This window comes from Aethalodelphis obliquidens, unplaced genomic scaffold (genome assembly GCF_003676395.1).
Source record: "Aethalodelphis obliquidens isolate GAN/ISIS:26980383/991018 unplaced genomic scaffold, ASM367639v1 scaffold1, whole genome shotgun sequence".
Taxonomy (NCBI): Eukaryota; Metazoa; Chordata; class Mammalia; order Artiodactyla; family Delphinidae; genus Aethalodelphis; species Aethalodelphis obliquidens.
The window spans coordinates 90,931,001-90,956,661 of NW_020837945.1; the positions used below are offsets into that span (position 1 = coordinate 90,931,001).

Here is a 25,661-nt window from a genome sequence, read left to right on the forward strand (position 1 = left end):
CACACACACACACACACACACACACACACACACACACACACCTGTAAGTTAAAGATCAATTGTACCTGAAAACTTTACATACATTAAGAAGATAGAATATACTTTCCATCAACATATTAACTAAACTCAATCTAGCACCATGATTATAAGTGTCCAGGAATCGAAGGATATAAGTTAGGAAGCTTTGAATAAGAAAGAGAAGTCAGTCCATGAGAAGCTTATCTCCTGCCACCAAAATAAACTAGATTTTCAAATGATGCTCCTTAAATACTCAGAATTTTCTACTGGACTTTTAGCCTTAGAATGCCAGAAGCTGCACCAAAAAATTACTATACCCTAGTAAAGGGCAACACATGATAATATATTCCTACTTCAAATAGAACCAGTTGAATCTCAGAATGAGATATGTATGATATATGTGGATTTATATATATGTGTGTGTACCTACATATACATATTTTTAAACATAAATCTTCTGTGTAAACTGATCTCTAACAAAGAGATGAGTTATGACTTCAACAAATAACTAACATTTTAAGGCAAGATTTAAAAAAAAAAAAGAAACCACCCAGGCACTAATAAAAAATGTCTCTGACTAGGACAGAATTGGTTGGTCTATTTAAAGCAAAATGTTTCATCTTTTCCATAGTATGTATAGAAAAATTTAATATTAGCACACCAGAGTAAACACATGTGACTGCTTCTGGCCAGAGGTGACAAATGAGGATTTCTGGCATCTTAGGTTCCAAGTGACCCCTGAGTGCTGGGACATCAATAACTCGTATATTTATGTACCCATTTTGACCTACTGATGTGTCTTGTTATTTCAGTTGGGAAGCTCTGCCTTAAGGGACACTCGAGCTGAGAAAGCTGGCCATGCCAGGAACCTGCTGACTTTAGGGAAAGGATCAGTTTGCTGCATACAAGCTGCTTGGCTTATCTAACTCTAAGTTAATAAAATTGCTCATGCCTCTAGCAGATGAGTCACACACGAGATAGCAATAATTTTCCATTCAAATGCCAACTGCTTGATTGATAATGGCTGCTTGGAGAATTTTGTTGAGAAACATTCTCAAGCTTTGTCTAGGTCCAGTCAGATATAATGCTGGATTGATTAATGACATCAACCATGGGTGCAGTAGGAGAGAGTAGCATTATTAGCTGACCCAGACCATAGGTGGATTGTACAACATATTCTCTGCAACCCTTTCTTTGAAACTATTTTATGAATTGAACCGTTGAATCTTTATATCCTAGATTTGTTGTATGGTTTTGTTTACAAATAATTTAGGTGACAAACCTACCATAATCTTTTGCTGTAAATCTCTGTCTGATTCCATGCTTTTCATGTAGTTGCCTATTTTTATTGATTTATCTCTTTCTATTGATCAGGTAAGCTGTAGTTGATTTTATTCCCATTTATCTTTGACATTAAAGTAGAATTTAATAAGCAACCTCACAACAGGACACTGATGAACATAGCCTTGGTCCTAGAGGAAGCTGGATGTGTACACTTTTCCTGTGAGCTCTGCACAGGAGTTTCTGTAACACAAAAGAGATCCCTAGACCAGTGTTGATGAACCCTTGGTTCTATGCTCATTGACTCAGAAAGACTGATAGTAATACCTTGAAAATTACTCATCTCTGTGACTTAGGAGAAGCAGATCAAATTATCAGTGATGAAATAAAGTCCGAGAATTTGTAGGAATAATGCAGACTAATCAGATTTCTTTTTCTTTCCAAATCCACATATGTAATCTTCTTTCAAGTATTTATTTAACGCTCAGCCCAGTCCCCTTTCATGTAAAGAAAGGGAATAATATTTCATTTGTTTGAAAATATGAAAAATCAGCCATCTTATCTTTCAAATAAAAATAACTTTGCTTCTAACATGGTTGGTATCTGGAACATATCAATTGATAGCCCAGAATACCTTCTCTTCAGAGATTTATTACTTTTTATGCTGAATTAGCTGCTAGGGCATTACTATATAGAGCCAGGTGAAAAAATAAAAAAGATGGATACACCAATAGGAAAATGGGCAAAGAAATGAACAGTCTATTCACAGAACAAGAAATACAAATGGCTAATAAATTTAAACAGTCCACCTTGCTAGTCATCAAAGAAATGCATATTAAAGTGAAACATCTTTGGAAATGTTTAAAATAAAATGATATTGGGATTCAGGGAAGCAGGTGCTCTCCCACAGGGGTATAATCTCTCCTAGAGGCTAATTTGACAATATGTATCAATACTTTTATGGGTCATACACTTCCACCCAGCAGTTCCTTTACTGAAAATGTATCCTAAGAAAACTTTCCCCAAAGGCCTTGCTTATAATATTCTTAGTTCTCTCTTTAAAAGTGACTTAGCCTTAAAGCAGGTTATAGAGTTTGGAAACATCACATTGTGAACTACTCAGCACTTTCCTCATGTGAGCACTTGGGCTGAGAAGGGATATTGGAGGATGGTAGAGAATAGGGGCAACGAGTGCTTGGAAAGGATAGAAACAATAAAAGTAGCAGAAGCATCAAGGATTAAGAAGAAAAGTGTCATGGACTTCAACCTCACAATCCTGCTGAGGATCAGATCTGGGACTAGCCTCTGACTCCTTTCTTTGTCTCTAATTAGTGTCTTTCTCCTGTCCCATCACGAGGAAATCTAATTGGCCTGTGCTTCTGCTGCACAGAGAAGTGGTCCTCAGTGGCAGAGCTCGGTCTACATCACTGCTAAACAAGCAACATTGGTTACATACTTCCCCTCACTTCAATTGAATAAACTTTCTCACTTAAATATTTAACAAGACATAAAGTTATAGTTTTGCTTGTTTGAGAGGGTGATACCCTCAAGAACATCCAGTTCAACACTTTTGTGAGTCAGAAACGAGACTAAAGAGGTAAACTGGCTTGACTATCATTACATAGCTGGTTGTAATAACACGGGAAGGGTTTCAACCTGAGTGTTTAGGGAAATACTTAGTCAAATCTCCCCACAGAGAACAAAAGCCCCCTAACCTTTACTGTAAAGTTAATGCATTGCCCCTTTCTCATGGGTTGTGAGACTGTAAACAGTAAATTGTGACTTCTGTCCCTATAATTACATAAGTCACGTGAAGGTATGTGTGCACATTGCCCAGAAAATTAAAGTGTACAAGTTACAGCAAATGGAATATGTGATGTCACAGAATTCTCATGAGGATCACTCTATCCAGGAATTATACTTGCTTAATGGTTTTATGTTGTCGTTAGAGACTAAGGAAGGATTTGTCCCACCCACTGAATCTGCTTTCAACCAGGTAATAAAGTATGACTGGATGTTACTACTGTTCAGCATTTCTGTCCTGAGGAGAAATCAACAAGATCAGAAATACACATGCATCCCATGACGGTGTGACCCCATCATGACCTTAAAGACTGGGTTGTGGGCAAACCTTTCTGGTATAGCTGTGCCCCACACTCCCCTATACACACCTCTCCAAAACAGAGAGAATTTATAACTGCTTAGAAATAGAGAAAAGGGTTTAGAAATGGAGGAGGGAAGGATGAAAGTATCTCACTAACAGAGGACTAAAATTAGAATGAATAGTGCATATAGCTTAGCGCTGTCTTGGATAATGAATAAATAATATGGAATAATCATCTGACTAACAGCTATGTCTTTGTGTCCCAAAACTTACATCTCAGAGCTTATCAAAAGGATTTTAAACTAGAGCTACTGTCCTGGATATTTACAATGTGCTTGGATCAATAGGTTTAGAAGAATAATTCAAAATAAAGTTAATTCAGATGAAACTTGGATTCTACTTGGAAGCCTTTTCTGAATTTTGAGGGGTCCACTCTGGTATTTTCATGTCATGTTTAACCTCAGAACCATCACAGCTTCTCGTCAGGTCTCCAGGATTTCTTTTCTTTCTTACTTTGCACAGACATGCTCATATAAACCTTTCAGTGCTCAAGGAGGTAAGGAAGGCAAGGGTTGCAAGTCAGGTGGCTTGAGTACAATAAGAATGCTGAAATGGACTAAATAGATAATTGAGGTTTCTGCTTCATGAAGTAGTGATCACTCTTAATGCCGTGATGATATGCACATGCCACTGAGTGGCAAGGCATTATATTTTTAAAAAACATGTAGGATGGGTCTCAAATGCAGTCAATAAATGTAATCACAGGCCTGGAATTCTGGCTCCTCTAGAGCATAACTATATTTGCTTTGGGATTTAGAGCAAGGAGAAGAAAAATCTATTTGGTGATGCTCGCTTTAATCTACCTGGTCTAATGACTGTAAGTCCCAAGTTCATACTGGAGAAGTATTATTTATCCAGAAGAAAAGAAGGTAATAAAATGTTAGTGTTGTATCTTTCGAAAACAAAAAGATGAAAGGAGATTCACATGCACGTGTCTTTGTGTGTGATTTTTTAATGCACTGAACAATACTTATCAAATATTGGTCATATTAAAATCTTGCCATTTTTGTAGCAAGATCACAATACCTAAGATTAAGAGAATAAGAAATCAGACACCGCAATGCCTCTTAAAGTTCTACAAATGATGTTATGAGGTATAATCTGGTATACAGAAGGCATACTTTTAAAATAAAAGAATTCATTATAAAAGATGTATTTCAGGTGTTTTTTTTCTTGGTTGCCTATGGCCCAAGGGAGTTTACTTCCAAAATGAAAGTCTTCCCTAACTTCTGACTGAGGGGTAAAAGGTGAAACCCATTCACCCAGTTTTGGGAGGCACAGAATTAAGTGGCTTTTTTTCCTTTTCAGAAGGGAATATTTCTGCAGGTGACAGAGGGAAAAGCATATATCAGAAGAAAAACCAATTGTTCAATGAATCATTTAATAGTCCTTAAGCTGAAGATTACTAATCTTCAGACTAATATCATAGCTGGCTGAATTTCGTAAAATCAAGTCAAATGAATTTGGCAAATACATATTGAAGTCCTACTGTGTACCAGGTGATGGAGTGGGCCCTAGTCTAAGAGAGGCTGGTTACAGGTTCAGTAGTTAAATACTACTAAACTCTGGAAACAAACAGCCCTCTTCACGTGTCTGAGCTTAACAGAGTCTTCTCAAGATGTTGAAATTTCACGTTCGAAGAAAGAAAAAGACTACATAGATTTGAAAAACATATTTAGAATATGTTTGCCAAAAGATAGAAAACCACTAAAATAGTTGTCATCAGAATCGTGCAATAACAATATGATCCTGCTAACACTTATTAAGCGTTGTGCTAGGTCCTGGGCTAAATGTTTTATATGACTTATTTAGTCTCCACATTAACCCTTGGAGTAAGGTAATGTTGAAAACGTAGTATTATACATAAAACAGTATATAGCACAGAAATTTTTCAACCAGTAACGAATGGAGAAATTAGCCCCATTTAAAAAGGAGGAAACTGACTTAGTGGTCTCTCTTGGTCAAAGTCACTCAGCTTGCAAGAGTTCAAGCTGTAGTTTACTGTGGTAAACACCATGTTAGAACCATACACTTATTCACATGGGAGTAGAGAGAAAGGCTCCCTAATCTAGACTGGGGAGAAGGAGGAGGTCATGAAGAAGATGGAATTTCATATTGCTTTTTCCCAAAGCAGGAAATCTGTGCTTTTATTACACTGTGTTCTGATGGTCTGCTGGTATGTCATCTTCCCTAATTAAACTGTCAGTCCCCCGAAGCCTTTAGGATGTCTTAATCCATCTTTATTTTTTAGTGCGTTGGGTCATCTCTTATACAGTGTAGGTAATAGAGAAGATTTTGCTGACTGGATAAATGACCAAGGAGAGAGTGACTTTGATTAACCAATAGATCAAACCTGCACTGCATGGTGGTCCAGACTTGGGGGTATTTTCCAACACTTTACTGAAAATAAACTACATTGAATGAAGATCGTGACTTACAACATCACTGTGTTTGACCCTGTACCCATAAGGTCATGAGACATATTCATCTTTCTAAAAAATATTCATCTTTCATATTATATATGATTACCTAGGAAGATGGTCATGAAAGAAAAGATATTTGTCACATATATGGGTTTTATTTTATGATTTAATAGCAAGATTCCATTGCTATTCATCAGCAAATAAAATTTACCCATCTACCCACAGTGAGTTGTTTATTGAATACAGCAAGATTGATTTTAGCTTGTTTTGGCAGGTGAAAATGAACACCATGCTTTGTTCGTTCCAATGCTTGGTAATATACAAAGTAACAAAGGAACTAGAACAGAAACAGTTCATATATTTCTTAGGAGTCAGAGATCAAGGATTGGTTCATACTGCCATTTCATTGCCCATAAAATATAATACAGAGAAGTTCAGTGAGACTGGCAGGTGTTATTATTGTAGCAACTTATAATATTTGGAAACAATGGTCTTTTTTATAAGTGTGATTAGCTGTGATTGTTACCTTGTGTAACCAAAGATTGCACAGGTATCATTTTGAGTAATAACATGATAAGTAATTTAACAGTAAATGAAAGTGGCATCTGAAGTTCTTCCTTGATCTTTGCTGAAAATACATACCAGGCATGTGGTCATCTTGAATTTTTAACTCACAATAATGGAACAGTCTTCTAAAGACTCAAGGCCATTGTTTGGATCTAGGTATCCCTAAAGGACCACATCCTTAATGTACTGCCCTCTCTTTCCATTACTCTATTTTAATTTGCTAAAGGAGAGCTCTTGAGAAATCCGGCTGCACTTATCTACAGTATAGCATTTTGTGGGAATGAACATCTCTTCAGGGCTTGATAAAAAAGATGAGTACAGCACAATCTAGGTCATAAGGCTATAGAAAACTTTAGTTAACATAACTACCAGTTTATAGACTTGTTCACAAATCTAGTCTCTGTTTCTTAATATATTGTGTAAAACACAGTGGATCTAAGTCAGTATCACAGCTTATCTTTTTTGTTTTGTTTGTGTGTGTGTGTTTTGTTCCTTGTTTTTGTAAAAATCCTAACAGCTTTCAAAAAGAACCAAAGTGAAATGGATTTGTTAAAAAATCCAAAGTGATATGCATTACTTTTCCTTTACCTCAAAATAGCAAAGAGCATATTGGCTATCTACTTCTTGGGTATCTTCAAAATGAGCTTTAAAATTCTACCCTAATAAATTTCCCTGCAGATATGTAAATTAAGATTCAGCACAGACAGACAAATTGAGAGATAGTCTGTAGAAGAATGAGCTTGTGCTCTAAAAAAATGTTAAGGTCATGAAAAACAAACATTTTAAAAAGGCTGACACTTCTCTCCAAAAGAGTGGTTGGAATGAAGAGACAGCTATAAGGGATATTTTTAGGATAACTGTCAAAATGTCAGGATGGTCAGTGGGTTGAACAAGAGTATTATATCAATATTAAAATTTACTGATTTGATCATCAAACTGTAGGTGTATAAAAGAATGTCCTTGTCTTAGGAAAAACACAATGAAATATGTAGGATAAAAAACTGAAGTCTGCAACTTCCTGTCAGATTATAAGACAATTAACTCTCAAATAATTTAGAGAGAAAGTGTGCTGGAGAGAGTGTACAGAGTAAGCGTAAAATGATTAAATAAATGAGACAAAATGTTAACTGGTGAATCTAAGTAAATGGTGTGCATTTTTGTGATATTCTTTCAAACCTCTTGTGAAATGAAAATTTTATTTTAAAAAAAATTGATAAAAAGAAAAATTTATAGCAGGAAAATTTAAACTAGTATTATTACTCCAAGAATAATCATAATAATTAAGATAATACTTTGTTTTTGCATATTCATTGACCATTAATAAAGCCTCCAAATATGCTAATTTGTTTGACATTATCATTGGAACAAATCTAAGACTACAGATGTCCTTAGTCCCATTTTGTTTTGTTTTGTTTTGTTTTTGCGGTACGCGGGGCCTCTCGCCGCCGTGGCCTCTCCCGTTGCGGAGCTCAGGCTCCGGACGCACAGGCTCAGCGGCCACGGCGCACGGGCCCAGCCGCTCCGCGGCATGCGGGATTCTCCCAGACCGGGGCACAAACCCGCGTCCCCTGCGTCAGCAGGCGGACTCTCAACCACTGCGCCACCAGGGAAGCCCCCTTAGTCCCATTTTAAAGATGGAGAAACTTGGAAACAGAACTACTTCAATCCTGTAGTTTGAAAGATTTTGATTTGTAGTCCTTTCCGAAGTAACTACACCACAGACTGTGCAAATTGCCCTCATTTAGGTCATGAAGGCAAGCTTGTGGTTTGTCCTGTGCTCACTAATCAGCTATCAAGCTGGAAGAATTTGGGTGGTTGCAGATCACTAAGCAGCTCTATAATTTAGAATCAATCTTCTAAGCTGTCTCGTCTATTTTCATTGCATGCTATCAGTTTTCATCCCAAAGCTGTGCTAGCTCTTGGCATGATTGATAGTGCAGGTGCACAGTTTTAGGAAAGAAACAATAGGAAACCCTATTGGTTTATGCTGCATTACAAACAGAAAAGGGAAGAAAAAAAATCAATGTTAGACAAGTAGAATAGAGAAAATCATTAGGGAAATAAATTTCATTTTCATGCTTTCAAGAATTGCATCCAAGAGTACATATTTTACTTGAAAAGGTATAGGTATTCTTTGGGGAGAGAAAGCAAGAAAGGGGGGAGGGTCTAGAAATGCATATTTCCAGAATTCTTATCTCATGAGAATGTAAGGCTTGTCTTCTGAATTGAGAATACTTTTCCTTATTTAAAATTACTTGATGTATCTTGGTTTCTTTGTGTATGAGGGCAAATGTGAGAGAACAAAGTTCTCTACGCTAGCTCTTTTAAAAAAATGTTACTACATCCTATAAAGTAGTAGTCTCCAAAGGCAAATGCAATTCAGTGGCTGTACAAGATAATCCACTGAGCTCTGGGGAGAAAAAAAATATATCTAGGTAGGTAGGTAGGTAGGTAGGTAGGTAGATAGATAGACAGACTTTGTTTTTACATAATATGTTAATATAGTAGTACTGGCATATTATTAATGTAATAGTATGTACTATTTTATTTATTTACATAAATAAATATACATATGTTGAGGATAGTTGGTCAAATATTTTTAAACAAATGGTGTGTTCATAAAAGTAGTTTGGAGACCACAACTTTAGTATTCCTAAATAGTATTGGCTATCAAGGGGAAATAAAGAACACTGAACTTTAACATTATATATGTAAGTCTAAGTGTTATACATATAAAAAATTATTACACGGAAACTTCAATTAAATAGATTCAGGAGACCAGAAAGAGAAGTTTTCATGCCTGGCAACAGTAGCAGTGCCCAACAGGAAGAAGAAAGAACTTTCTTCATTCCTGGCAAGGACTCAGTCAATGAAAAGCCCTGGACTCTTTGTTTACTACAGCCATGCCAACTTCCTTTTCATCTCTATAAGACTTCTTCCTTTGCCGTGGGGGGATTTTCATGTGGCTCACCATGGTTGCAGACCCCGAACTACAATTCTCTGTTGATTCCAGATTAAAGCCACCTTTGCTGGAGAAATATCTAGCAGTCTATTTATTCCAGTTCAACATTGTGGTGGCAGATACAGGGGCCAGAAGGGACTCCCAAAGGCTCCAGCATTGGTGAGTAAACAGCCACAGTTGAGCCCACTGTCCTTGGTGCTTTTCTTGCTGATCCTAGAGTTTGAAGGTATGTCTTTTTCCTGGATCCAAGCTCCTGCCCTCTTTGCAGGTGAAGCTGTCCAGGTTTTACCTGGGGTCTATTTTAAGTTTCTGTATTTCTGGTTAAGTCCTTGTTCTCTGTGCAAGTACTAATCTGGCACTTCGGTCTGATTTTGAGACAAGACTGATTCAGTGAAAGCTGGCTGAAAACACATCCAGCCCATTTCTTCAGAAACAGGGGCTGCTTCACTGAAACTGTGCTCGTTTTCCAGCCTTCCGTGTATTCCTCTGGAATAGGGTATTCCCTGGAAACTCCCTGAAAAGCCATCAGCCTGGATCCTCCAAGACAAAGCTGTTTCCTTAGAATTGGCTGGTATAGCTTACAAGCTGTTTGAACTGAGTTGTTTGAGCTGTCAGCTGTTTGAAAATTGTTCTTTTACTCTAGAGAAAAAATTCCAGGAAGTGAGATCCCAGTTATTTAAATACTTTGAGGGAGCTCCCGTTACAGGGACCCTGGCCGATTTTATGTTTAAAGACTATGATCCTTTCTCATGTGCATTTCCAGTTAAATGGGCCAACCTGACCAAAGGCAATTTAGAATACCAATGACCATCATGAGGAAATTTTGAAATCCCCAAATTAAGTTTTCTTAGAATCAAACTGGACAACAACAGCTCAAAGGTTTCCCGAATTATGCGGAATACTTATTTCAATTTGTATTGGGTTGGCCAAAATGTTCGTTTGGTTAATGAATACATTGTTCAATAACGTTGTTGGTGAAAATGAAAAATGTCTTTTATTTTTACTTAAAACTGAATGAACTTTTTGGCCAGCCCAGTATTTTGAGGCTCTCCAACATTATCAGGAATCTAAAATGACCTCTCATCCAAAAAACATTTTAAGATTAACTGAGTCAAAGCAAGATAAAATGGCTCCCAAAGCCTCAGGATCCCCTTCATTAGCTTCTTTGTCTCAGGCTCCTCCTTTGGCACCATCCTCTCTCTCTCCCTTGGCTCCTCATGGCCAGACTCTACCTCTGGTTCCACCTTCCTCCTTCCCTTCTACACCTCCTCTATATCCTCAATTCCCCAATACAAATTCTGTCACCAAACCTCCGCTGTTCTCTACACACTCCCTTTTCCTTTGAAACTGCCAGAACCTGTCTCTTTAAAATTAAGCCTTCTGAGGATCCAGAGGCTAAAACCCTAATTTCTTGTTTTCCCCGGACTAAATCTGAACTGCCAGCCATTGTCAAAGATTTTCCTAAAGTAACTGAAGATCCTCATAAATTTGCTGAGGAATTTAATATATTCATTCAAACTTATCAAACTTGTTTCTCTGACTTATATCAGCTAGTTTATATGCCTGTTGGTAAAGGCCAGGCCTAGCATTGAATGAATATGACTAATTGGGAAAATCCTGAAAGGTCTCTAGGATTACAACTGTTGGGATGAACTGCTAACTCTTGTATAAGCAGACTCAAGTAAGCACCAGGTGACTTCATTGAGCAAGTCCTAGGGCTTTTCCAAAGCCTGTTGACTGGAACAAAATGCAGGCTGGCACACCAAAATCTTATTAATCTGTTCATAACTATTACAATCAATTTAAGATTTTAAAATAAAATTCTGGAAAACAGTAGGAGTGGGTAGTGCAGCACCTGGGGCCTGGCAACAGAGGGGAGCCGTGACCACCCCCAGACCAGAAGGGGCAGGGGAGGGAAGTTCCTGAATGCAGAGGACCCCAACAGGGGCTGTCAGAAGACACCACCGCCATCACTTGTTGTGTTTTCCTCACTGCACTTATCACTATTTAAATTGAAACTGTTCAGTTATTTACTTATGCGTTTTTATTCTAACTCCCATTCCTGGAATCACCCCCAGGACAGCAGGGCCTCTGTCTGTTTGCTCAACACTTCATCTCCAGGGCCTAGACAGACCTTGGTACATGGTAGGTGCCCAGTAAATATTCATGCCTGGTGCATTTAAGCACTCAATAAATATGTGTTGAATCAAAATATAAATAAATAAATAAAATAAAATTCTGATCCTCCTTCAGGTGTAGATCACAGCAGTGTAGCTTTTAACTCTATGCTTATTAATAGGCTGAATTGAGTCTTTCCCTTCAAGTAAGAAGGGCCAGAATGGAATGGGAAACTATGTCCACTCTAGATTTAGTTAATCTGGCAAACCAGCTTTCTTATACTCTAGACAAGTCACCCTCAAGGAAGACCACCAAAATTCTTAAACGTCAACTGTAACAAACAAAGGCACCTAAACAAAACCAAAATCCTCCTAGTTTCTGTTATTACAAATAAACAGGACTTTGGAGATATGATTATTACAAATTCAAGCACTACGTGCCTTCGGCCTTCTAACGAGCCTTTCCAACGTTTTCCCAATTCTGTTTTTTTTTGTTTTGTTTTTTTTTTGCAGCCTCTCCTGTTGCGGAGCACAGGATCCGGACGCACAGGCTCAGTGGCCATGGTTCACCGGCCCAGCTGCTCCACAGCATGTGGGATCTTCCCGGACCAGGGCACGAACCCGTGTCCCCTACGTCGGCAGGCGGACTCTCAACCACTGCGCCACCAGGGAAGCCCCCCAATTCTTAATGAAAGAGCTCCGAGGAGCTACAAGGACTCTTCCTAATCCTTCCTCTTAATCAGTTTAGAGAAACATTTCTCCAAATTGGGGATGAATCTCTGCCAGTCCTAATTGACGACAGAGCCATAGTCTCAATGCTCAACTCCACTACTATAAAGCAGCCCCTGCCTCAGAGTACTACAGCAGGTCAAATAGTGGGATCTCTAATGAACCTCAAGAGGTGTCTGTCTCGGAACCTACTGCATTTTGTTTAGGACCTTTGAGAGATAAACACCCATTTCTCCTTTGTTCCTCTGTCTCATACATGTATTAGGCCAGACTTCTTAGAAAAGTATCATGCCAGAATTTCTTTCTCCCAACAGGGGGAAATAATTCTAGAATTTGACAGTAGTCATCAATGTAACCAAGCAGATGAATTAAATAATCCTCTGACAACTTTTATCTGTTCCATGTCTCACAGTACTATAAATGATTCTCAAAACACTGATTATTTGTCCCTGTTGAATCAGTTACCACCTTCCTTATGGGTAAAATCTCCAAATGATGTTGGCAAAATTCACAGTGTACCTCCCATCAAGATTCATATAGACCCCTTAAAATCTCTTCTGATAATTAATTAATATTCTATAAGTAAAGAAGCCCTTCAAGGCATTAAGCCCACAGTAGAAGATTACAAGGCTTAAGGCCTCATAATTCTTTGTACTATCACCTGTAACACTCACAGTTTACCAGTGAGAAAACCTAAGGGCTGAGAGTGAAGGTTCGTCTACCACCTCTGAGCAATAAAAAACATTGTTATCCCTGACACCTGTTGTCCCTAACCCTCATTCATTACTAGTTACTAACATCTATTCCCACCAGAAGTGAATTCTTTACTGTAATTGTATTATGCAGCACGTTCTTTTGTATTCCAGTTGATGAAGGTAGCCAATACCTTTTTGCCTTCACTTGGGAAGAAAAACAATTTACCTGGACAGTAACGCTGTAGAGTTTTACTGAGAATCCTTCTAATTTCTTATAAATCCTGAAGGCTGATCTGGATGATATGACGTTCCTTAGAGGGTCTACTTTGGTGTAATATGTGGATGATTTGCTTCTTTGATCTCCTTCTCAAGCCTCCTCACAGGAAGACAGAATCCACCTGCTAAAGCTTTTAGCCTTAAAGGGACATAAGGTCCCCAAAGAAAAATTGCAGTTTTCCCAATCCCAGATTAAATATTTAGGGCACCTGATATCAAAACAAGAGCTACATCTAGATCCAGATAGACTTCGTGTCCTATGTTTCCCAAAACTAAGCACCGATTGGGAGGTTTTCTCAGGTTAGTTGGTTACTGCCAAAACTGAATTCCAATTTCTCTTTTATGGCCAAACCTCTGTATGTTTTACTAAATAACAAACAACCAACCCAATTCAATGGAAAGTACCAAATGACATAGCCAAGGAGGTATTAAAGGAAAGTGTGAAGAACCCACCTGCCCCTGGGCATCCTAATTCTTAGATTCACTTTTTTCTTGTTTGTATATGAAAAGGAAGGGAATGCCCTTGGGCTGCTACCCAAAAACATGGGGACCAACATCAACCCATAGGGTATTATAGCCAACAAATGGACTCGGTGGAATGAAGATACCCTCCTTGCCTTAAAGCCATTACAGCCACTGTTTTTATTTGGTTAAGGCCACTGACAAAATCATTGTGTGATCCCCTTCAATCATTTTTATACCTCACACGGTAGAAGCCCTCCTGAATTCTCGTCACATTCAATATTTATCAGCCAGCCATGTCACCTCCCAGTAAGTCCTTCTGTTAACTGCTCCTCATATAACTCTTTTACATGGTAGTAACCTTAATCCTGCTACTCTCCTCCACTGCATTATCAACAAAGTCCCTCAGGACTGTTTAACACTGACAGATCACCTCCTGATTCCTCATGATGATCTGCAGGAAATTTCTTTGGGTGATGCTGACTTCTCATGGTTCACTGGTCATTCTTATTTAAAAATTGACAGTGGCAAATATTGTGCTGGGTATACTATTACAACTCCTTTTTATGTTATTGAGGCAGCACCTTTACCTAAGGCTACTGCAGCCCAACAGGCTGAGTTATATGCTCTTACATGCCTTGTACTTTAGCCACGGGCAAAACTGCTAATATTTATATGGATAGTAGGTATGCTTTTGAAGTAGTTCATGATTTGTGGATGTCATGGAAGCAATGTGGCTGCCTTATTTCCAGTAGAAATAACATTTAAAATGGCTTCTATGTTCAGGAATTATTGGATGCAATACTTTACCTGCTGCTTTAGCTATTATTAAGATTCCCAGGCATTCTAAACTTGACTCACCAGAAGCTAAGGGAAATCACCTTGCTGACATTTCCACAAGGAATGCTGTTGTTAAAGGGACCAACAGCAGCCAAACCTCTGTCATGGTCCAAAGGGATATTTCCCCAAATGATAACTTAGAAAAATTGGCTAGAGAAAACTCAGAATTGGACTTAGGAAAGGAAAAATCAAGATTGGAAATTTGACAGTTGTTGGTTTGATAAAAAGAGAAAGCTCTGGGGCTTCCCTGGTGGCGCAGTTGTTGAATGTCCGCCTGCCGATGCAGGGGACATGGGTTTGTGCCCCGGTCTGGGAAGATCCCACATGCTGCAGAGCAGCTGTGCCTGTGAGCCATGGCCACTGAGCCTGCGCGTCCGGAGCCTGTGCTCCGCAACGGGAGAAGCCACAACAGCGAGAGGCCCGCGTACCCCAAAAAAAAAAAAAAGAGAGAAAGCTCTGGTTTGAACCAAATAATAACCTAGTCCTACCGGAGACTATAAAATTCTCACTCCTCAACACTCTACATTCATTAAACCATTGTTCTCCTGACAAGACAACAGAATTCATGAATCAATATTAGTAGGAAAACATTAGCAAGGCCACAAAAAATGCCTACTTCATTTGTCCCACTTGTCTGAAGTACAACCTCAGGAAGCCTGTTGATACTGCTATCAAATATTTTAAACTGCCTAATGGACCATTAGAGACCTGGGAAATGAATTTCACAGAACTTCCTCTGTCTTATGAATATAAATATGTTTTAGCAATGGTCTGTTTTCACACTAGAATGAAATAGTCTACTGCCCCTTCTTTGGCAAAAATCTTTTTGGAAAGACCTCCTCTCAAACTTCATAGTGATTAAGGAACCCATTTTACTGACCAGGTGTTTTGACAAGTCTGTGCTGTTTGGTCAGTTTACAACACTTTTACTGATTTAGAAGAATGTACTAACAGCATTAGTAAGACTCAGCTCAATCCGTAGAAACCCTCGAAATACCTTGGGCAAAAGCACTGCCATTGGCCTTCCTAAATCTAAGATTCACCCCTTTTGGAACTCGTAAACTCTCACCCTTTGAGACAGTCACAGGATGCCCAATGCATTTGGATTTTGCTTCTTTTGGCCCACAACTGATAAAAGGAAATATCCTCCAATACTGCAAAGGCCTAATTGCTCTATTAAAAATAACTATGTTTTGGTAAAGCGATCTTTTCACAGCGAGCTCTTGGGAGATGAAAACTTTAAGCATCACACCTTGCAACCTGAAAATTTCATCTACTGGAAAAGCTATCTCCAGAAGAACCCTCAACAACCTTCCTGGACAGTCCCATATTGGGTACTGCTAACCAACCCTTGTACTGCCAAACTCCAAAGAACAGACTGTTGGATTCACATGATAAACCTAAAGAAACACCAAATCCTGACTGGAACTTCACTTCATCTGGTGACCTGAAAATAAAGATTTCCTGCAATTGAAGCAGATGACATCTGATAAGACAGCTTTCCTAAGATATTGAGACGAGGCCTGTTAGAAGTTTGTCACCAAAACTTTGATAATGATGTAACGCTTCAGATGAACTCCAATGTCTATAATGTTGATAACATATAGGACTTTAGATAAAAAGTACCTAAAAGTTCTCCCTCCTACCCCTCCTCATTACTTGAATGTCATCTTAGTAGGTTTCTAATCTGTTTACTCTCTCTCCAACATGAGACACTACACCCAGGATAGGTCCTTCCCTGACATCAAGGGACAAAAAGCCACTGAAACCAAAAAACCTGACTTTTGATGAGTGATGCTATCAGAGAAAGTTCTCAATCAAAAGGGAAAAATGTAAAAAAATCATCATCAGCAGCAGCAGCAACCTCAATTAAAGAGAGTCAGGAAAAGGGGAGCTCTCATGCCATATGATGACAGCAGAGCCCAACAGGAAGAAGAAAGACTCCTCTTCTTTCCTGGCAAGGACTCAGCCAATGGAAAGCCAGGACTCTTTTTTTTTTTTTTTAACTATACCTCCCAACTTCATTTTCCTCCCCAAAAAAGTGTTCTCCTTCCCTAGCCATGAAGGGACTTGCACGTGGCTCACCATGGTTGCAGACTCTGAAGTACAATTCTCTGTTGATCTTGAACAAACCCATTTTTTCTGGAGAAATATCTGGCAGTCAATTTATTTCAGGTCAATATATATGATCAGGTGATGCATTCTTTCACTGAGCAAATATTCGTTGATTCATTAGAAGCAGCAACATGTAGTAGCCAAAAGCAGTGTATGCTGGAGTCAGACTACCTGGGTTCAGTTACAGACTCTACCACTTAGAAGCCATGCCATTTTGGGCAAGTTTCTTAACCTCTCTAGACCACAATTTCCTCATTTATAAAGTGAGGTTGATGGCTGAACTTACCTCACAGGGCTGTTGTGATGATTAAAAGGGTAAATATATGTGAAACATTTAAAGATGCTTGGTACATTGTTAGCATTCAGTAGATTTTTTATTGCTATTATTCATACAATTAATTTGACAAATATTTATTGAGTATGTAGTATGATCCAGGTACTGTGGTAAGCATGGGATTATGTGGTTGCCACATACAAGGCCCTGTATTAAGCTCTATGAGGAATAAACAGACAGTTCAGAAAATGACTCTGCCTTAGTATGTATATTAGTTATCTATTGCTGTATAGCTTAAACAGCAAATCTCTCATTTCTGCTTATTTACATGTATGAACTATAAAAGCAGTGAATTCTACTAATTAATACTCTCCAGTTCTTTCTCAATAATCAACTGGCAATAATTTTTACCACTATGACTATGGTAGTAATTCTGGTTCTGTCAGAATTATACTGTGTGTTTCATATTGTCTTGGCTGCTTCTTGCCTCAAGGCCCTTTTACTTAATCAGATATTCTTTTTTTGTGTGTGTGTGGTACGCGGGCCTCTCACTGTTGTGGCCTCTCCCGTTGCGGAGCACAGGCTCCGGACGCGCAGGCTCAGCGGCCATGGCTCACCGGCCCAGCCGCTCCGCGGCATGTGGGATCTTCCCGGACCGGGGCACGAACCCGTGGTCCCCTGCATCGGCAGGCGGACTCTCAACCACTGCGCCACCAGGGAAGCCCTAATCAGATATTCTTACTCTTTGCTTACGTAGGGAAGCAAAATTTGCCACCCCAAAATATACCTCTTTGGCATAAGGATTAATTTAGGGTGATTATTCTTAAGAAACAGAAGACTTGGGAAGTTTGTCTTGTTACCCCTTTAATTGCCTGAGAAAATTTAGATAAAGGGCTTGTTCCTGGAATAGAGCTCTCACCAGAGGTATCTGCAAATCATCAGGGCTAGGAGTGGTAGGGGAAACTTGGCAGGGCCTACAGATCAGGGTCCACTCTGTGTCCCAGTGTCTACGCAGGGTCCAGCGAACATTTGTTTACCAAATATTTGTGTTTCTGTCTCCATGTGAATTGCCTTCCTCCCCTCTCTGAAGTTCTAAACCACTACCCCCAGCATCTTCTTTTGTCTTTAGCTGAAAATGGTATTTAAGGTGAGGATTTTGGCCATTTTATCGATTTACTCAGTTTTCCTGGGTCTCCCATGTATATATGCTATTATCAACTGTTTGATTTTCTCCTGTTAATCTGTCTCATATCAATTTAATTCTTAGACAAGCTAGAAAGGCTTATAAAAGAAGAGAAAAAATTTCTTCCTCCTCAGCACCTATGTATTTTGGTAGTAGCTGAGCAATGCAGTCACTTTTTCCTCTCCTGCCTGAGTGGACTGTGGCTGTATTTATGCTCTCTGAGAGCTTGTCTCTGACTAAGGAATTCTCTCCATGATATCACCAACTGCATTCTTCTTTTTACTATAAATGGCAAATAGTCCTATTCTTTGTATTCTCTTAGTTACTATAATGATAATTTTATGTTTTGAATGTGAGTTGGTAAAAGGCCTTTGTTGGTGTCCTCAACTCTCCTAATTTTACTGAAGACATTGATTTTGTATTCATTTGAGCAGTTGTCCTGGAATTTTATATTAGAAAATTTGAAGAGTACCCTCAATCTGGGAAGATGCTTTGTTTCCTTGATTAATTTAACTGCATCATTATAAGCTAGGTTTTGTTTCTTTGGTTCTTCCATTAACAAAAGTGTGAGTGGAGATGTATCCTTCAGCCTTACACTTTGTACAAAAATAAAGTTTTAAATCATGCATTGCCGATTAATAGGAATTATTCATACTCCCACTGCTAAATTATAGTCCCTACCAATTTGTTTGTACAATGAAACATCATTGTTATCATCAGGTTTATTTTCCATAGGAAATTAAACATAAGCAGGAAATGCAGTGTTCCTTTTTCTCATTATGTAAAAGGAAAAAACAAATGAGCCTCTCAGGCTTCATCTGGGTCATTGTTGAACAGACCATGGCCAAGAACAGAATCTAGTGTCACACCAAGTCACATATCTTCATAACCAGGAGGACGTTTTGACTGTGGTCACTGAATGACCATTCACTAATCTGATTAATCTGTCAAGCTCTAAGCTCCTATTTCATAATCTTACTTTTGAGTCTATTAAGAGAAAACATTGATGTGTACAAATAGATCACATTAGTATAAATGAAGGCCCCCCAAATCAACTTTTATTCAAAAGCATAAGAAAAAGAAAACACAAAAAGGAAAAAAAGATGTTACTGATAAATGTCACTCAAATTACCTCAATTTGTTAGTAAATTTGATTCTTGCTTTATCTACCTTAAAACGTAAATAACTCCTCAATACTAGATTCCTTTTTGAAATCATACACATATTTATATTCTGTATTCATTTCTGACTTCAGCCATAAAAGACATAAGATAGTTTATATCTATAATGCAAATATATGTTATCTATTATGTAGAATTTATTTACTATAATTTCTTTAAATAGAGAGTTCCTTATGATTATTTATATAATATTAAATGGCATAAAAGATACATAAGCAACTCCTCCATAAAACAGGTTAACATAATCTTCTGAATTAAAAAAAAAAACAGTCACTAAACAAGCTTTGGTAGTCATTCGCAAAGTAATACAATTCCATAGCTATATCATACCTTGTAAATGGATCTTAATAGATATGAACATGTAGCTTCAATATGCCATAGAAAGCTTTACTGACCCTATGACAGGTGTGAAACTTTGTGATATTTCATTCTTATAAAAATTTTACCGTGGAAAATGTCAATGTATAAACAAGTAAAAAGAACAGGACAATAAAACTCCAGGCAGCCATCGCCCAGCTTTAAAAACTCACCAGTTTGGGGGCGTTCTCTTTTTCATCTACACCCCACCTAACAGGATTATTTTGAAGTAAATCCCACATATTCTTTTACTTCAGTTTAAATATTTCATGGTATGTATCATTAAATAGAAAGACTTTTTCTATATTATATCTGTAATACTATTATGCCACTATGAAAAATTTAAGATTATCCCTAATATCAATTTGTTTTTTTCTTAACTGTTATTTTGATTCAGTCAGAATCATGGAGTCCAGTTAGGCCGACACATTGCATTGGGCTGATAGATCATTTGTCTCTTTCATCTTATAGGTAGCCCTCCCTCTCTTAATTCCCTATGATTTATTTTTGAAGAATCTGGTCATTTGTTTTGTAGAGCTTTTCACAGTATGGATCTTGCTGCTTCCATCCTCATGGTATCATTTAAAATACTTGCTTCTGTAACCTGATAGTTAAATCCAGAGTCCTGATCGGGTTAGATTCAGAGTTTTTACAAGTACACTTCACAGATGTAGAATTCCATCATGAGGCACATAATGTCTGTTTCTCTCTATTCCTCTTTTCCTCTCACTCTTATTAATGTCCACTGTTGCTTAGTGCCTAGATTCATTATCTCATTGGGGGATTACAAAATCGTAATATTTTAATTCTATCATTCTTTCTTCATGTATTAGCTAGAATACTTCTACAAAGAAAAAGTGTTCCTGTGGCACAATGTTTTATAGGAAAGTTAGGTTAAATGCTTAAGTGTTTCTTCTATTTACCCATATTCAGACTGATGAGTTGGTTCTCTAGCAACCTCTGATGGTCCCCAACAGATTTATATTTTAGTATCACTATGCATTCAAGGATTATTTCACTTTTGAACATGTGAAACTCATTCAAATTTGGTTATCTTAGAATAAAAATAAATAAATAAACCAAGACCATACCTTCGGCTGAAAAAGATAAAAGAATAAAATTAAAATTCTAGAAGATTTGACCAATACACTGAACGTATAGTTTGTGTTAAAAAGCAGACATTGGGCTTCCCTGGTGGTGCAGTGGTTGGGAGTCCGCCTACCGATGCAGGGGATGCGGGTTTGTGCCCCGGTCTGGGAGGATCCCACATGCCGCGGAGCGGCTGGTCCCGTGAGCCATGGCCGCTGAGCCTGCGCGTCCGGAGCCTGTGCTCCGCAACGGGAGAGGCCACGACAGTGGGAGGTCCGCGAACCACAAAAAAAAAAATCAGACATTCTCCAGTTTTTAGAAAGCTAATAGTACTAATAAATGGGCAATAAAGTGGAATAATATAGTCCCACTAAGTTTTATTTCCAAAGATCTACAATGTTTTGTCTTCTTACTATGTGCCAACATCTATGCCAAACCCTTTGTGTGATTTACCCTGTAGAATACTCACAACTTTATAAGGAACAGATTATTACTAACACTTACACTTGAGAATATCTAGCCTTGTTAGAAAGGCTGAATGATGCTTAATATTATACTTATGCCCTGTTTAACCTTGGGTTCCTGAAATCCCTAGGGGATCTGTGAATGGCTCCAGGAGATCCACCATCCTTCTGAATTTATCTGTGTGCACGCACATTTTTCTAGAGGGACTCCGTATAATTTTAAGCAAATTTTGAAAGGAAACCATAATCTCCCAAAAGTCAAGAATCAGTGCAATACCTGGGTTGATCAACAAGAGTTTGATGAAGACATTGAGAACTGAGAATCTAGTTGATTTTATTTGTGCAAACATTCCACATATCTACCTGATATTAGAGGCAGTAGCTAGCCACCTTCCTTTGGATATATTTTTCTAATATGCATGACTTTATATCTAAAAACTTACAGAATCTCAAATGTATCTTCTACCCAAGTTGGAAGATGTTTTTCTGATGACAAATAAGACTTAGTCATAGACATTGCTAGATGTTATGTAATCTAGACTTGAAGTCCCAGTAGGTATGCATCTGTTAATGCCATGAAATACAAAAATCTGTTGCATTTAATTATAAAACAAATTCTTAAAATTGTTTCAGAAAATAAAGATCTCTAAGGAAAACATCATCATTAAATAGAATATAAAGATGTCAAATAAACACCATTCATTTTAATATATGCACTTGACAAGAATACCAGGCATAAACATAAGACTGATTTCTCCCACCATCCCTAACAATGAATTTCATGATAGGCACACAAGTCTGCTGGTGATTTTCTCACATAACTTTTTTACATTATTCATATCAACTTTAGTCAGTTTCAACAATATTATTGGTGCTATCTGAACTGTTTTTCAATGAATTGGCCATTTTTTAGTTTAACTCTGTGTCCTTCATCCTACACTCTACCTCTAATTGTTAGAAACAAATCACAATATCAGATATTTGCTACTGATAGAATTTCAAAGGTACACTCAATGCCAACTTATTGACAGTTTTAATACTGTATTCGAAGTACAGATCATTCTTTTACTAACACACAAACCCACAACCCTTTTTGCCCTGATGGGTATTCTATTTCATTTCTGCTTAATGGTACTTTTTATCACTCTGTTCATTACGATAATCATCCTGGAACCACTAAAATGAAACACACTAAATGAAATGCTGTGGGGGACAGATTACCAATATTTCTAATTAAACTGTTGACCATAAGCTAATTAGAGTAAGCAACATTTTAGGCATGATACAGAAACTATAAAAATATAAATTACTAGGATTAAAGATAGTGTGTTAGTAGAAACTATCAGGCTATATAAGGTATGTTTACATTGAATTAAAGAATTGGGCTGGATTCGTTTCACTGGAATTTTATTTTATTTTTTTAGTTATCTAATTCCTGGAAAAGACCACACTTGGCAGAGCCAATATTTAGATCCAAGAAGGAATAGACACTGCATCCACAATCCTCACCCCTCTTTTTCCCCTTTACCTCTGTAAGTTAAATGGAGAATTGAAATACTATCTCATTGATACAAGAAACGTTTAAACCTTCACTTAAATGACTCAAGTGAAGATTTTTATTTTTTCCTGCTTGAATGAATCTATTTTGTTTTTGATGGAGATGTCATTGCTAATGTCCAGGGTGAGGGGTAATATAAGCAAATGAATGCTCACCTTTTTACATTTTTCTAGACAATAACTGAATAAATCTTTCCTATTTTAACTAAATGTAATTCTAGAATATATTAAGTCTTAGTCTGGAAACCAAAAGTTAACCCTTTGGAAAACAGAAGGATGGAAGAAGGGCAATTCTGACCATAGAGGTCAGGTCAAAGAACAGGACTTGTTTGTCAGGGGCATACTCTGTGACATCAAACACTAGATCCAGGGAAGAGAAAAAATATTTCCTACAAGACACTAGGAAGAATGTTTGTCTAAAGCTAAAATCAGAAGTCTTTAACTGAATTCTAAAGCAGAATGAAACATTTGAGATATAACAGTAAACTCAGAACTATATAGAAATATTTTCATTTTCAAAATAAGAAAACCAATAAATGCAGAAAACTTTGTTCTAATGAAACCACTATTAAGCTTCATAGAACAAAAGTATATTTAAAGTTGGTGGAATAAAGATTTTCAAGGATTACTATGAATGAAAGAATTATTGAAAGAAAGGTAATATGTTGAATTCTCGCGACAGGTAGCACAGTATTACTAAGGGCAATGTACTAAACCACATGAAACAAATAAGAAGAAATATTAGTGACTGTCTGCATTTAGGTAACCAAAAAATTAATTACCTAAGTATGGGAGAGGGGAATCAAGGTTGGACAATGGATAAGTTAAAGGGGAAAGAAGGGCGGGGCCATAGCAAGAAGCCGGAAGCAGCCGCGGCCCCAGCTCAGGAGACACGGTGGGCGTTAAAGCTCTTGTGGCATTATCCTTCACTGGGGCTATTGGGCTGACTTTTCTTATGCTGGGATGCGCCTTAGAGGATTACGGTGTTTACTGACCCTTGTTTGCCCTGATATTCCACGTCATCTCTCCCATCCCCTATTTTATTGCCAAACGAGCAACATATGACGCCGATGCAACAAGTAGTGCCTGTCGGGAACGGACTTATTTTTTCACTACCGGAAGGGTTGTTTCTGCCTTTGGATTTCCTGTTATTCTTGCTCAGGTGCCTGTGATCAAATGGGGAGCCTGTGGCCTGGTGCTGGCAGGCAATGCAGTGGTTTTCCTTACAATTCAAGGTTTTTTTCCTTATATTTGGAAGAGGAGATGATTTTAGCTGGGAGCAGTGGTAGCACGTGCTTTATTCTGAAAAAATGCATTTAATTTCTTAGAATTCATACTGTATGTATATGTGTGCACATGTGGCCTTTTACTATGAAATTTAAAATGCTGTTTTTTTATACCTTTGTAATCATGTTCACTTTAAGGAGGACTACATGGGGAAAAGGTTAGTTTTATTCCCAGCCAGTAGATCTCTCCATTTACTCAAGTTGAATTATGTTATTTGTTTAGCTGTTCATAGAGTCCTGGTGCTCTCAGAAAATACGTTAACACAGTCTTGTAGACAGTTGCTCACTCAGTGTGCTGCATCTCCACCTTTTCCCTGGGGATGTGCTTGAGTGGGTACATAGCACTGGGGATGTCTCAGTTCTGCCCAGGACTTCCAAGATATACCTGTGGCCCAGAGACACAGAGGAGGCTCCCTCTTTATGTTGCAGACTCTTGCTTCTCCAAGTGTGGTCCACAGACCAAGAGCATCAGCATCTCGAAGCGTGGTCCATAGGAGCTTATTACAAATGCAGGGTCTGAGGCCCCACCCTCAACCTAATACATTCTGATGAGATCCCAAGTGAATCGCAGGCACGTTAAAGCCTGAGAAGCGCTGTCATGAAGGAAGAAGCATTGCCTTCCCCTTGGCTGAACCCCTTAGCCTCTCTGGACGTTAGCTGCTTGTAAAAACTGTTTCCCCTGCCCCTCATGTTGAGGCCTACTTCAGGCTATGCTTGGTATTTGTGAAATGTCCAAACCTATAATTTATAGCCTGTTCCTCAAATTTGTGAAGTGTTCTCAGTAGGGAACAGCTATGGCTTCACATTGTCTGAAAGGCAGTGGCTGCCTTCACAATGCTGGGGGGACGAATCCCCCACTGGGAGGCAGGGGAGGGAGGCTGGGCTGGAACTGGCCCCTGCTTTAGCAGGATGGGGAAGAATGGATAAGTAACGCTGTTTAATTTCCCTTCATAATATGACATTTCTCCCCAGCTCCTTCCCTATGCTGCTCCCTACACACCCTCACCAGCCCCTCCAGCCCCTCAAACACACACACTCCCAGCAGTGCCGATCTGCCCTAACTTCTTCATGGCTCGGCTTCTCCTTCCTATAGAGACGTGGAGCCAAGTAAGCAAGCAGAGGGTGAGCTGCTTTATCTTATTTACATGCGATATACTTATTGTCTTTCAGGCCCTGTAGGACTTAAAAAAAAAAAAATATATATATATATATATATATATATATAGATACACATATATATATATATATATATATATATATATATGCCACTTTATGCCACTTTTAAATGAGGCATTGAGAATTCATGTCATGCTGGGTCCTGTAATCATAGGTTTTCTAGATCAACTTTTTGTCCAAGACCTATCGAGAAAGGGAAATATGGGAACTAGAACCACGTGTAGAATATAAGCAATGATTTTAAAGCATTGTTAATGTGTGATAACTGACATACATTGAAAACACTGAAACCTTGAAGTTTGTAACTCCTTCATATTCTGTAATGATGCTGGGACCAGAAGACACGAGTAATACCTAAAAGGATAATGTGCAAAGTGATATTTTAGCCTTGTGCATGATTTTATGTTTTCAGTGTACTATGTATGTATAGAACTGTTAAAGTTGT

General features: G+C 38.2%; 1 protein-coding gene and 1 pseudogene across 1 annotated transcript in view; one reads left to right on the forward strand and one right to left on the reverse strand.

Annotated features, from left to right (window-relative positions):
• LOC113604969 (leptin receptor gene-related protein pseudogene) overlaps positions 1 to 24,112 on the forward strand; it is a 67,580-nt pseudogene extending 43,468 nt beyond the window's left edge.
• NAALADL2 (N-acetylated alpha-linked acidic dipeptidase like 2) overlaps positions 1 to 25,661 on the reverse strand; it is a 1,049,119-nt gene that overhangs the window by 463,177 nt on the left and 560,281 nt on the right. The gene's annotated exons all lie outside the window — the stretch shown is intronic.